Below are 13,046 nucleotides of genomic sequence, written 5' to 3'. Positions count from 1 at the left end.
GTGTTTACTAATCAGTTTATGCATTTTTTAAAGTAACTTTTGAAAAATCATACCAACTTTGACTAATTGGAATTTTTATTTAAAGATTTTATTTATTGGGGCACCTGGGTGGCTCAGTTGGTTAAGCATCTGCCTTTGACTCAGGTCATGATCCTAGCGTCCTGGGATCAAGCCCCAGTAGCTGGCTCCCTGCTCAGCAGGGAGCCTGATTCTCCTTCACCCTCCCTCCCTCCCTCCCTCCCTCCCCCAACTCGTGCTCTCTCTCTTGCTTGCTCTTTCTCAAATAAATAAGTAAAAGTTTTAAAAAAGATTTTACTTATTTATTTGAGAGAAGAAGAGCATGAACAGGGGTGGGAGAGGGGCAGAGACAGAGGGAGAAGCAGACTCCCCGCTGAGCAGTAAGGCTGACATGGGGCTCAATCCCAGGACCCAGAGATCATGACCTGAGCCAAAGGTAGATGCTTAACCGTCTGAGCTACCCAGGTGCCCCTGACTAACTGGAATTTTGCAGAAGAGTATAAACCCATTAGACCCATAATATCTAATAGTATTATTAATTACCAGTGATCCAGTGGTCAATGATGCTGTAGCTTATAGAGGACCTTCATATCTTTCTAGAATGAGCTGAAATCTGACCAATGAGATGGGGGGTTGGAAGCACTTGTGTAGTGAATAGAAGGCACTCAGTGGAGGGGAGGCTCATCCAATTCTCACTTGCTCTATGATCTCAGCGTGGAAGGAGTTCATTGGAACTTCTGTGAGTTTGTAATCCTCAGCATTCTTAGGAAGGAGACAGATAATATTTCTCCAAGTTTCCAGAGGGAAGGCTGACGAACAGAGAGCTGAGTAGCTTCTCCAGAATCACACAGGGATCAAGTTCACCCAATTAAGTATTTCCAGACTTTCCCTTGAAAAGTGATTCAAACTTTTAGAAAAAGACCAAGTAAAAAAAGTGTATAGAAAATAAAAAGAGTAACCCAGGGGGCAAACATCTCCATGAAACCAAGGAAGCAGAAACATCTCTGGGCTGAAAGCAGAGGTGCTTACTAGTGAGCCTGGATTTCTTCTTGAAACTTTCCTTAATAATTACAGATTTACAGGAAGTTGCAAAGAAATGTACAGGGAAGTCTGGTGCACTTGTCACGCAGCCTGCTCCAGTGTTAACATCTTGTATAACTGTAGTACATACTGATGCCAGGAAATTAACACTGGTACGATCCACAGAACTTACACAGCCTTCTGTGGTTATACATAGCCTTGTGTACATGTGTGCATGTGCGTGTGTATAGTGATGTGCAGTTTCGTCACACACGTAGCTTAGTGTAACCATCACCATAATTAAGACACAGAGCTAGAACATCACAACAAGTCTTCCTCATGCTACCCTTTACAGCCACATCTGTCCGTTATTCCCTGTCCCATCCCTAAACCCTGGCAACCACTAACCTGTCTCTATTATTTTATTTCAAGAATGTTATATACAGAGAATCATATAATATGTAACCTTTGAGATTGCCACTTTTACTCAGCATAAGATCCTTGAGGTTCATGCAAGCGGTTACATACATCACTAGTTCGTTCCTTCTTATTGGAGAATAATATTCGAGGTGTGGAGGTACCAGGGTTTATTTAACCATTCATCTGCTGTAGGGCATTATGATGGCTTCCAGGTTTTTTTTATATATGTATAAAGCCATTATGAACACTTGTATATAAATTTTTGTGTAACTATATTTTTAACTTTTATTTATTTATTTATTTAAATTCAGTTTAGTGAACATATACTGTATTATTGGTTTCAGAGGTAGAATTTAGTGATTCATCGGTTGTATATAACGCCCAGTGCTCATTACATCAAGTGCCCTCCTTCATGCCCATCACCCAGTTACCCCATCCCCCCACCGCCCTCCCTTCCAGCAACCCTCAGTTTGTTTCCTATACTCATAAGTTTTTATTTTTCAGGGACAGATGCTCAAGGGTACAACTGCTGAGTTGTGTGGGAAGTCTACTTTTAGGTCTCAAAAGAAACTGCCAAACTGTTTTCTAGAGTGAATGTACTATTTTACATTCCCGCCAACAGTATACGAGTGATACAGTTTCTCCATACCCTTGTCAGCACTGAGTGTTATCATTACGTTCTACTTAAGCCATTATGATAGGTCTGATATCTTTATGCTGTTAATTTGCATCTCCCCCAAAGGTTACTGGTGGTGAACATCTTACCATATGCTTATGTGCCATCTCTATATCCCCTTTGATGAAGTGTCTGTTCATGTCCTTTGCGCATTTTCCAATTGGATCCTTTGTGGGTTTTTTGTTTGTTTTGTTTTTACTGTGGTGTTTGAGAGTTTTTTATGTACTCTATATACGCAAGTCCTTTGTTAGACATATGATTTGCAAATATATTTTCTTCCACAATTGTCTTTTCATCCCCTTTCCAGGGTCTTTCACATAGCAAAAGTTTTAAAATTTGATGATGTCCAATTTTTCCATTTTTCCTTTTTGAAACTGATTTTCAAAAAGCCGTCAGGACAACATCATCCACAAGGGTGTGTCTCCATGTCAAAACCACAGCTCCGTGAAGCTGTTTCATAATTGCAACAGGACGACAGATGGCAATTCCAGTTCCACCGACATTTACTAAGCATCTACTGTGTCTCAGGCACTGCTTTCTGTACTCTGGATTTTTCAGTGAACAAAATAGCATGTGGCACATGCAGAGGAGGGGAGCTAGACAATGAACATAACTAAAAAGTTACATAGTAAGTAAGAGGGTTCTAAGTGCTGTGGGAAGATAAAAAGGAGCAAAGGTGCAGAGCACTGGAGGGGGACGTGTGCAGTATTACGTACGAGTGCAGGTGGCTTTGCTGCAAAGGTGCAACTTAAGCCCACTTGAAGAAGGAGTTATTCAAGCAGATGTTTGGATGGAGGGGACTGCCAGAGCTAAGCCCCAAGGTGGGGGCGCCTGCAGTGTTCATGGAAGAGCAAGAAGGCCAGTGTCTGGAGCAGAGTGGAGCGGGGAGAGGGAGAATAGAAGAGAAGAGGCAAGAGCGGCAGATCATGGGGGGCTCTGAGGCCACTGTGAGGACTTCACTGTGAGTGAAGCAAGTAGCTGTGGGGGTCTGTGGAGCAGCGGGGGTGCAAAGATCTGACTTGGTTTTAACGGGATCACTCTGCTTGCTGTGCTGAGAACAGTTTGAAGGAGGCACGAGCAGAAGCAGGGAGATATGTGGGAGGCCACTGCAGGGATCTGGGACTGAGCTGACGGTGCTTCCACCGGGTGACAGCAGTGGAGACGTGAGAAGTGGTTGAGTTGTGGACACCGTTGAAGGTAAATCCAACGGGCTTTCTGATGAGTTACATATGAGAGAAAGAGGGAGAAGGAAGACTTCAGGGTTGAAGTTAGAACATCAGATAAAAGTAAAAGTTGAAGTTAGAACATCAGATAAAAGTGACCCAGAGTATAGGATGAGAACAGAAAGTTAACAAGAGAGAAAGAGAAAAGAAGATGGAAAGAGTCAACAAAAAATCAGTTCGGCCTTCGTGAGGGGGACGGGGGGACCGGGACAATTTAATGTTGTTCATAAAAATTTTAAATGTATAAATGCTTTGTTCCAACAATTTTTCATTTTTAACGATTTATCCTTCAGAGATACTTGCTCATGTGCAGGGTTATGTGTAAAGGGCTTGCACCACAGAACTGTGATAGAGAAAGGTTGAAACAACCCAACTACCGGCCTGTAGGGGACGGGTTATAGACCATGGTCCATCCAAACTCTAAATACCCATGCCACATGAAACCGAGCGACATAGCTACATAAAGCTCTCCAAGGTCCACTGTTAAGTGAAAAAAGCAAGAGGCAGAATGATATAGGAAGTGGGTAAAGAAGATGCTCTATACGCACACTTACGTACTCACATATGTGTAAATACACGGGAATAGGTCTGGAATGGCGTAGAGGAAGCTTCCGAAAGGAGCAAGGAGTGAGTTTATTCTCTTTATATGTTTAAATAGACATTTAATATTGTTCTAATTCAACACATTTAAAAAGATTGAACTTTATCGAAAGATTTTTTTTTTAGTAGGATTTTCTTTCTTTGAATAAATTAGATTCTTTTTTTAAAAAAATAATTTTTATTTTGTTGAATAAATTAGATTCTTTACTATCTTCCTTAGAGGTCTCGGGAAATCCAGACCCACAGTCTGGGAAACAGCCCTACCTGCCATGGTGAGGGAGTGAGTCTGGTTTAACCAGAGCAAGGGACAGGGTCTGGGACAGCTAAGACCATTCTAGTATAAAAGGTTCTGGAAGGGACCAGCTGTCACCCATTTTGAGAGATAAACCTGAACAGAAGTAGTTCTATCCCCAAATCCTGGATCATTTTGTCCCTTTCTGCCTTATGGTGAGGGCAGCAGAAAGTAGCAGAAAGAGGCAGGACTAGGAATCTAAGGAACTGGGCTCTAGTCTCCACTGACATTTGCCCAGTGTCTCTGAGCTTGTTTCCTCATCTGTGAAATCAGGGACGACAGCTCTGGGGAGATGGGAGCTGTCACTGGAAGCTATCCAGGAGGGCCACCAGCCTATCAGGGCTCTCCAGGCAGGGATCTGCGTCTTTTTGACTCCTGGCCAGGGTGTGCTATGTTGTTAGGATCTCTGGAAATATTATATATATATTTATATAATATTTATATAACATATTTATATAAATATTTATATGATATATATATATATTTTTAAAGATTTTATTTATTTAACAGAGATAGAGACAGCCAGCGAGAGAGGGAACACAAGCAGGGGGAGTGGGAGAGGAAGAAGCAGGCTTCCAGCGGAGGAGCCCGATGTGGGGCTCGATCCTAGAACGCCGGGATCACGCCCTGAGCCTGACGGCAGACGCTTAAGGACTGAGCCACCCAGGCGCCCCTGGAAATATATTTTAAATTAATGTATTTGGTGTAATTCCATGAGGGGTTTTCACAGACAAATCAGAGTAAGTGTTTTGTGAAATCACGTGGGTTTTTTTTTTAAATTGTAAGTTTGGGTGAGAATGTTATTACTGAATCCATTTAGGTTTCTTGTTTTCTTTAAATTCCACTTTCACCTCCATCCCCAGTGACATTTGTTTGCAAGGACACCCAAGGACAGAACGCTAGCAGTATAAGTTTGCCACCTATAGGCGGACATTTTCATTACAATTATTTTCCTGTGACTAGATAAGGGTCTCAAAACCAAAACCAAACCACAACACTGTCACGCACAAAACACCTCCATGGCTTCCACTCCAAGTATACTCTCCATACACCTGCTTTCATTCTTCCCATAAGCATTGCTATGAACTAGGATCACCAGCAATGGTTTTTGTGACTACAGACCCGTCTAACTTTTGCTTTGTGAAAATCTGTCTTACATACTTCATTGTATTTTTTCCCATCTGATCAAGGTAGTTTGGATTTAATAATATAAATGTAGTATTTCTTTAGAAAATTAAAAAAAACAGATTTAGTTCTGTTTAAATTAAAAAAAAAACAGATTTAGGCCTGTTTAGGTCCCTCTGTCCCACTGATGTAATACAAGTAAAAGCGTGGGTGTGTACAGTTATAAACCATCACACATACACTTGAGTAATGCTGGGCAGTGGAGGGAAGAACACAGTCTTGTTTTGCGATATCTGAGCTCCACCTGGTCATGGCCTGATCTCTGAGTATCAGTTTCTACATCTATAGCTAAGTGATTGGACCAGATTTTCTGTGCACTTTCTTCAGGCTCTAATAAGCTAGACTCTGCGGGCTGGAAGTAATTATAAAAGTGATATCTAACATTTATCAAGGCCTATCCTACCTGTCAGGCCCTGGGTGAAAGCACTATCTCATTTGATCGGTGTGACAAGCCTATGAAATAGGTACTACTATTACACACAAGAAAACTGAGCCTTAGAAACAGGAAATGTCTTGTCCCCCAAATTACAACGAAGGAAGCGCTAGGCCCAGCATTTGAACATGGGCAGCCTGACTCCCAAGCCCACTGGAATACCCACGTAAGCGTTGCCCCTTTGGAAGTCTAACCACACATTCCAATCATGCTGCCACGACTATGTTTGAAGAGCTGTTTCAGAAATCACAAATTAGTCCAACCAGCTAGTTGGGCTAATTTGAATCAAACAAGAAAAGCTGGCCTTACCAACATGTGACCACCTCTGAAACAGAGGTGTTAAGATCCATCTCCACCCCACCTATACGGAGCACCTAATTCTCCGTATGGGATGGAGACAAAGACAAGCCCTGTGGGACGGCATGTGCTGTGTGGTAGAGCCGCAGGGACCACGGGGGGGGGGGGGGGGTGGGCAAAAGAGAGCTACCAGCCAGGCCAAAGCATTGGCAGAGGAGGAGTGGGGCGTGGGGAAGACAAGGCGTCCAGGGCGGGAAAGGAGAAAGAGCTGGGGGAGTGCAGGCAGGTTTAGCCAGAGAGGCTGGTTTGTCTCCGGAATCGGTGAGAAGGAATGTTGAAGTGTGCGGGGCCTCGTGGAGGAGGGTGTTGTGAGCCTCACTAGGCAATATGACGTTCCCTCCCAGTAAGGAGGAGCTGCTGAGTGCAGGCGTCTGGGAAGGCCCCGCGTGGATGTTGTCTGATCCTTGACCAGTAACCTCCCCAGGTGATGTCTTTTGCCCCCAAGGCGTCGGCCACGACCCCGTTCCCACGGCTCTCCACGATGCTGGCCTTGCCCCCTCCAGATACTCCCATCTGCATCCACGTGCGCTGACACCTTCACCTCGCAGTTGTTGACTTTAGGGGCCTCAGACATAGCAGGTACCCACAAAACTTATCTGTCCCTCCTGGGTCTCCCATTTCAGTTTATGGCCTCAACATGCTTGAAGCCAATAGGGTTAACCCTCTAAAGGACATACTTGGATCTCCCTGCTTCCCCCTTTGCCAGGTCCCACCAATCACCTGTCATCGGTGCATCTTCCCCAAGCGGAGTACACAGGCTTTAGGGGGGTCAGAAAGACTCGAATTCAAATCCTGACTCCATCATTAGTAGCTGGGAGGCGCTGGCCAAGACACACGATCTAACCGAACCTCATTCTCATCATGTGTAAAATGGGTAAATGAGATCGCGTACGTACCAGAAACTTGCTCAGGGTCTGGTGTGAATCACAAGAGTTATTAAGGCAGAGTGTGTCTTCGATAGTCAGTAAATGTCCATTGGATTGAAGGTTTCTAACAATCTCATGGTAGCTGTGTGCTGGTCATTTTCTATTGGCACCTTCCCTGCCACAGATTCATTCTCTGCCCTTGCAACCCTGCTCTGTGCCCAGGTGCTGAGTCTCCGGAGGGTACCCTAGAAGGAAGCTGGGCTCCCTCCAGCTTCTGGTTGAGTTCAACCAGTAGACCGTCCCTGGGAACGGAGAGAGAAAGGTTAGACTGCTTATCGCCTTGTCCCTGTCCTGGCATGGCTTCAACGTGGTCAGATTCCTCTAGGCTCCCCACTCGGGGTGGGGGGCAGTCCCTCTTCTATAGCTGCAGCTCTCACCAGTGTAGAGACCATCTCTCTCTCCCCTTGCCTTGTAGATCTGGAGGTGGTAAGGGCTTCTCACTCTTGTTAGTCCCGAGGTGCTTTGTCATTCTTTGGGGGTGCCTGTGACCCCGTTCTACTTCTGCACCTCCCCTTCATTAAATTCTTCTCAGCAGACCCTGTGAGCGTGCCCAACTCTTTCTATCAGAGTCTGCCTGGGTCAAGGTGCACATGGCCTTTTGGAACGAACGATCTGGCATTGGCCCTCAGGGTGGATAGAGAGATGGAAGCCATCTGGAGAGAAAGCGTAGACGAGAAACTAGGCTGGAAGAGGCAGTGAGGTGAGGGTGGGAAGGACGGCAGTTGGGCATACACTCTCTGCCGTGTGGAGAGCCTGCCTCTGCTACTGGCTGCATTGTTGACATGCTGCGTATATTCATTGTCCGCTCTGGAAGCCAAATGCTGCTTTTAGAATTGGGGAATAAAAGATAAAGCCGAGGAACTGAACCTCTAACAGACAACCATAGAGCCCTGAAGCCCTAGTCCTGTATTGTTTGCTCTAGCCCTGCCTCACGTCTAGTTGCAGTTGATGTTGTATTTAATTGGGACTATGTAAGTCTTTGTTTCTTCAAATATATACCCTCCATATTCCCATAGCAGTTCACAGACACCCAGATTTACGACTGACTGTGTTAACTTTGAGGGCAAGGACAAGCCATCTGGGTTTGGCTTTCATTCCCTACTCCCCAATCCAGAACCTGCTTACCCTGCTCTGGCTCTGAGGAAGCCCAGTTGGGTGCCTGGGTCGGGGAGCTGGCTGGGATGGGTGTGGATGAAAGTCAAGGGCATTGAATTTTAAGCTGTGGCACAGCGCACGCACCATCCATGGCCAGCGAGCGGGGACAGAAATGGCTCTGAAGCGAGCAGCTTGTGGGAGGGGGGAGAGGAGCCATAGAGGGAAGTGGTGGAGCTCGGCGAGACGTCACAGTGCGCCTGGGAGGAGGGCAGGACTGGCTTTCTTACCCAAACTGCCTCTGTCTCTTAGCCTTTCACGTAATTCTGGCTCTGTAGAGGTACACAATCAGTGTTACGTTGGTAAGTAAAGGACGCGTTTACGCTGTTGAATTGGCCAAGAAATTATTTCCAGAGACATTGGAATATTTTAGTCATCAAAACCAGACATACAGTTTTGAGTTTTGTCTTCTTTTGTTTTGTTTTTTGTTTTTGTTTTTTAAAGATTTTTTAAATTTATTTATTGGACAGAGAGAGACACAGCGAGAGAGGGAACACCAGCAGGGGGAGTGGGAGAGGGAGAAGCAGGCTTCCCGCTGAGCAGGAAGCCCGATGTGGGGCTCGATCCCAGGGTCCTGGGATCATGACCTGAGCTGAAGGCAGACATTTAACGACTGAGCCACCCAGGTGCCCCTGAGTTTTGCCTTCTTGTCTCTTTTAGAGATTAGGGATAGTTGACAACATATGCTCTCATTTGGGCAGGATCTATGATGGGTTTATCATTGAGTTTCCATAGGGCCAAGATTATAGTAGATACAAAATACTTGGGAAGTGGCTTGATCTGAGCAGGCTGGAAAATTACACAAGTCTGTCAGTGCATAGAACTATCCACATCTCACCAGAGATTCCACCATATAATGGTCAACTCTCCCAACACAAATCTGAGATTTGATTAATTTTTTCAAAAAAATTTTTTGAAGATTATTTTAGAGAGAGAGAGTGCAGGGGGAGGGGCAGAGAGAAAGAGAGGGAGAGAATCTTCAAGCAGACTCCCCGTTGAACATGGAGCCCAATGTGGGGCTCCATCCAGGACCCCGAGATCACGACCTGAGCTGAAGTCAAGAGCTGCCGTCCAACCAACTGAGCCACTCAGGTGCCCGAGATTGGATTTAAATAAGACTTTCCTAAGTGAAGCATATTTTCCTTCGGCTTTACTTTGCCTTCCTCCTCCCCCGTTTCTCACGGTAGCAGAAGCGGAACTTGCTCGGGAATACGTGCAGGCACAGCGGGAGCCATGGAACTGTCGGGCCCTGCATGTCCAGCGTGGATTTCCTCCCTTCTCCCTTGTGTTTTCTCTGGCTCTCACCCCTGCGTTTTGGGACTAGGAAATGCATTGTAAAGACTGCCCTAATCGATTCCTGGATTAAAAAGGATGGCCTGTGAATGCTGTGATAATCACAAGAGGAGAGAAAGACCTGCCCCAAGGAAACGCTTTCCTTTTTGTTTTTCATGTTTTGATCTTATGAGCTTTGACTAGGCTCCATTGAAAACAATGGCAACCTCTTCAAAGGGGAATATCAAGCCCTCTGAATGGGCTAATTCTGCTCCAGGTTCCCGCCATCTATCCACCCTTGACTAGCTCCACCAGAAGTCAACAGGTGGTTGTCCAAATATAAATGAAGAGGCTTAACTCTAAAACATCACTGTCTGAGGGGATTTTTAAAAGACTTTACTCTGTGGTTTTGGCAGTGACCATGGGTTTCTTTGCCAGCGTGCAGAGAAATTTGACCTGTGTCACTCAGGAGTTAGGGATTTTCATCACTACTGTCTCCACCGAAGACCTACTCACCCCTACTCTTCCCCAACAAACCAGCAAACTCAAAAATAAGAAGTGGAGAGGATAGATGGAGAGAGAGACGGAAAGACAGAGAGGCTGAGGAGAGAAAGGAAAAGGAAGGGTGCAGCAATGCTTGCTGGGTCTATATTTTATTACCTGATTAAAGTCACATTTATATGTATCAGAAACAGGGTGTTTTGATGTGTGGGTGGAGTGGGAGGAGAGGTGTTTTACAAGCAGATTTCTCTCCATAAAATTTGCTCCGTGCTGACAATACTGTGACGAATTATTAGAGTCATCTATACAAACAATGTCTATTTCAGTTAGTGCCAGTTTCACAGGTGAGGATTGAGAAATAAAGCAACAGGGGGCAGAGGAGGGAAGGACCACAGGGTATAACCTTCTAGTTTATCCTTGATTTTCTTGGGTACTTTCTCTTTCTTTACCTCTTAGGCAGCCAGCCACCAGAGGCAGGCCACATGATCCTGCAGGAAAATACTGACTCCAAGCAAAACCCATTTTCCGAAGCAGATTCTGTGCGTTTCAGAGTGGCCGCACACTTGTCAGTAAAACGCACCCATATAGAATCATCATTACGAATTTAGGGATTCAGCTGAGAATCTAACTTCACATTCTTCATCTTCCTGAGCCAAGATTTTACTTGATCCTAGTTGGAAGAAAAACCTGTCTTCACTTTCCATTTCGGTAAACTATCTTGGGCGTTTAGCAATTCCAAACGACCATTTAAAATGATACCTTTTTCTAATCTAGAGGCACAAAACTTTGATTCTAGGAATTAAAGAATATATACATCAGAGCTCAGCTTATACATATGACATTAATAACTAAGTTATATGAATCAAACAAAAATCCCCAGGTAAACATCAGTGACAAAGGTAAGCACTCACATTAATGGTAGGCCAGCGTGGAGTCCTTCATCCTCCTTCTTGTCCAGGGGACGGAAAAACTGGACCCCCCCCCCCCAGTCCCCAAATATCAGGCTGGTCAAGAAGCGGAACACGGGCCCTTAGAGGCTGTCATCTGAAATGCTCTTTGTAGGCAGGTCCCTGTGCCTCTTCACTTGGAGTTTTCTAAGATGCCTGAGACTCCTCCTCCAAGCGCTTCCCTCCGACATGGCCCAAGGGAGCACACACCCTGTTATAGCCTGATGCCAACTTTAGATGGGCTCGTGACAGCTGACCTCTGTTGAACAGGCACCCCTGGTAGCCTGGGTGACTCCACTGTGTTCCCAAACACCAGGATCCCGTCTCAGCCTGCTGTGCCTGGAGCCTCAGTGTTCCATGGAGCAGGAAAGATGCCCACTGGCTTTCTTTGCGGTTGGATGAAAGGGGCAGCGTGGACCATAGGAGGTATACAGATGCCACGAATGAGCTACAGAGAGCATCATTTCTCTTCCCATACGTACTAGCCTTGATCTTTTCCCAGAATATGGAGAAGTGCTACAGGAACTGAGCAAAAAGCACTTACAAGCATTGGGGGTGTAGAGAGATTTTTCCTCAGCCCTTGTAATGGGATGGCAGAGATTAGCTCTTGATAACCTTGATGGTCACGAACTTTCATAGTAGGCAAATGTCTCCTAATGAGCTTTTAAATTAGAGAGGAGAAGAGACCTGGCTAACCCCCACATGCTGTTGGCATCAGAAACGTGGTAAAGCTTCAATTTAGCACTAATCTTAACAGTTTGTGAATGCCAGAGAATGTTGTAAACAAAAGAATAAGTCTATCAAGAAAATCCACAGTGGCCCTTTTACTAGCTAATTAGTTATATGGGTTCTAGAGAACCAGTTTTCTACATCAGAAATAAAAAGAATGACTGGTCCCAGGTGGAAGGGAAAATAGTATCATCAAGTGGCAAACGTCTAATTAAAACTTTGTGGCAGTGCCTGGCTGGCTCAGTTGGTAGAACACGTGACTCTTGGGGTTGTGAGTTTGAGCCCCACATTGGGTGTAAAGATTACTTAAAACATAAAATCTTAGAAAAAAAAACTTTGTGAAAAGCAGCTAGCAAAAACTACTGCAATTTAGGCTCAAAAAGAAAAGAGAATGACTTTTCATACAGCTGAGTGAACAGACATCTTGAGAAGGAAAACTCCTATTCCAACAGGCCACCATTGTGTAAAACACCTTTCGAATGTCTCTTTGGGAACGGGTTTCAAAATTATTACTCTGGAATCATAATCTCATCTTTTTTTTGACAAAAGCTGTTTTTACCTCGACTGGGTTAATTTTTGGTCATTTCCAAAAATCAAATTCTCTTTCAGAGAACAAATGTTTGTCACCACAGAGGAGAAAGCTACCTCAGGTTCTGAAGAGAATTCTGAGAGGGAGTTTCAAAAACTTGTGGGTAGTAACACTGCATTGTTGAAATAAGCACAGTCTGCCAAGATGATTACTTCGAAGGAAATAATATTTCATTCAAGTGCTATTTGGAATATTAGCCAAAAGTCAGATTGCTTTATACTCATTCCTTGTAAGTTTGAATATTTATAAAACCAGATTCAGGGAAATCATTTTTAACCAAAGAAAGATGGTTGAAATTTGTACAATTCCTTGTAAAATAGAAGAAGATCTTTTCTCTTCCCCCTTTAAAACACACTGGCATGTTAAAAACTGTTTTTTAGGTCCTTAGTGCTTTTGAAAAAGACTTTATATCAACCTGCCACGTCTGCAAGTACTGGCTAAGAAAATCCATTCGTATTTTTCATTCTGTTTCTCTATCTTCCACAACCTATTGCAATCTTTGATCTCTACATTTTAGAGAATTTAACTGATTTTGATTTTCTTGGAATGTCTATCTTGATGATAATTCTCAGGCAGCCAGGACAGTGCGGCCCATTTAGGGCAAAAAAAGATAACAAACCCTAAAAGGAATTAAGGCAAGTCCAAAGTCCTATGAGATTCTATTAATTCTATTTTCAAGATATTCTCTGATAAAAATTTCCAGATA

This window comes from Ursus arctos, unplaced genomic scaffold (assembly GCF_023065955.2).
Source record: "Ursus arctos isolate Adak ecotype North America unplaced genomic scaffold, UrsArc2.0 scaffold_13, whole genome shotgun sequence".
In the NCBI taxonomy this organism is placed as follows: domain Eukaryota; kingdom Metazoa; phylum Chordata; class Mammalia; order Carnivora; family Ursidae; genus Ursus; species Ursus arctos.
This window is presented reverse-complemented; position numbering follows the sequence as displayed.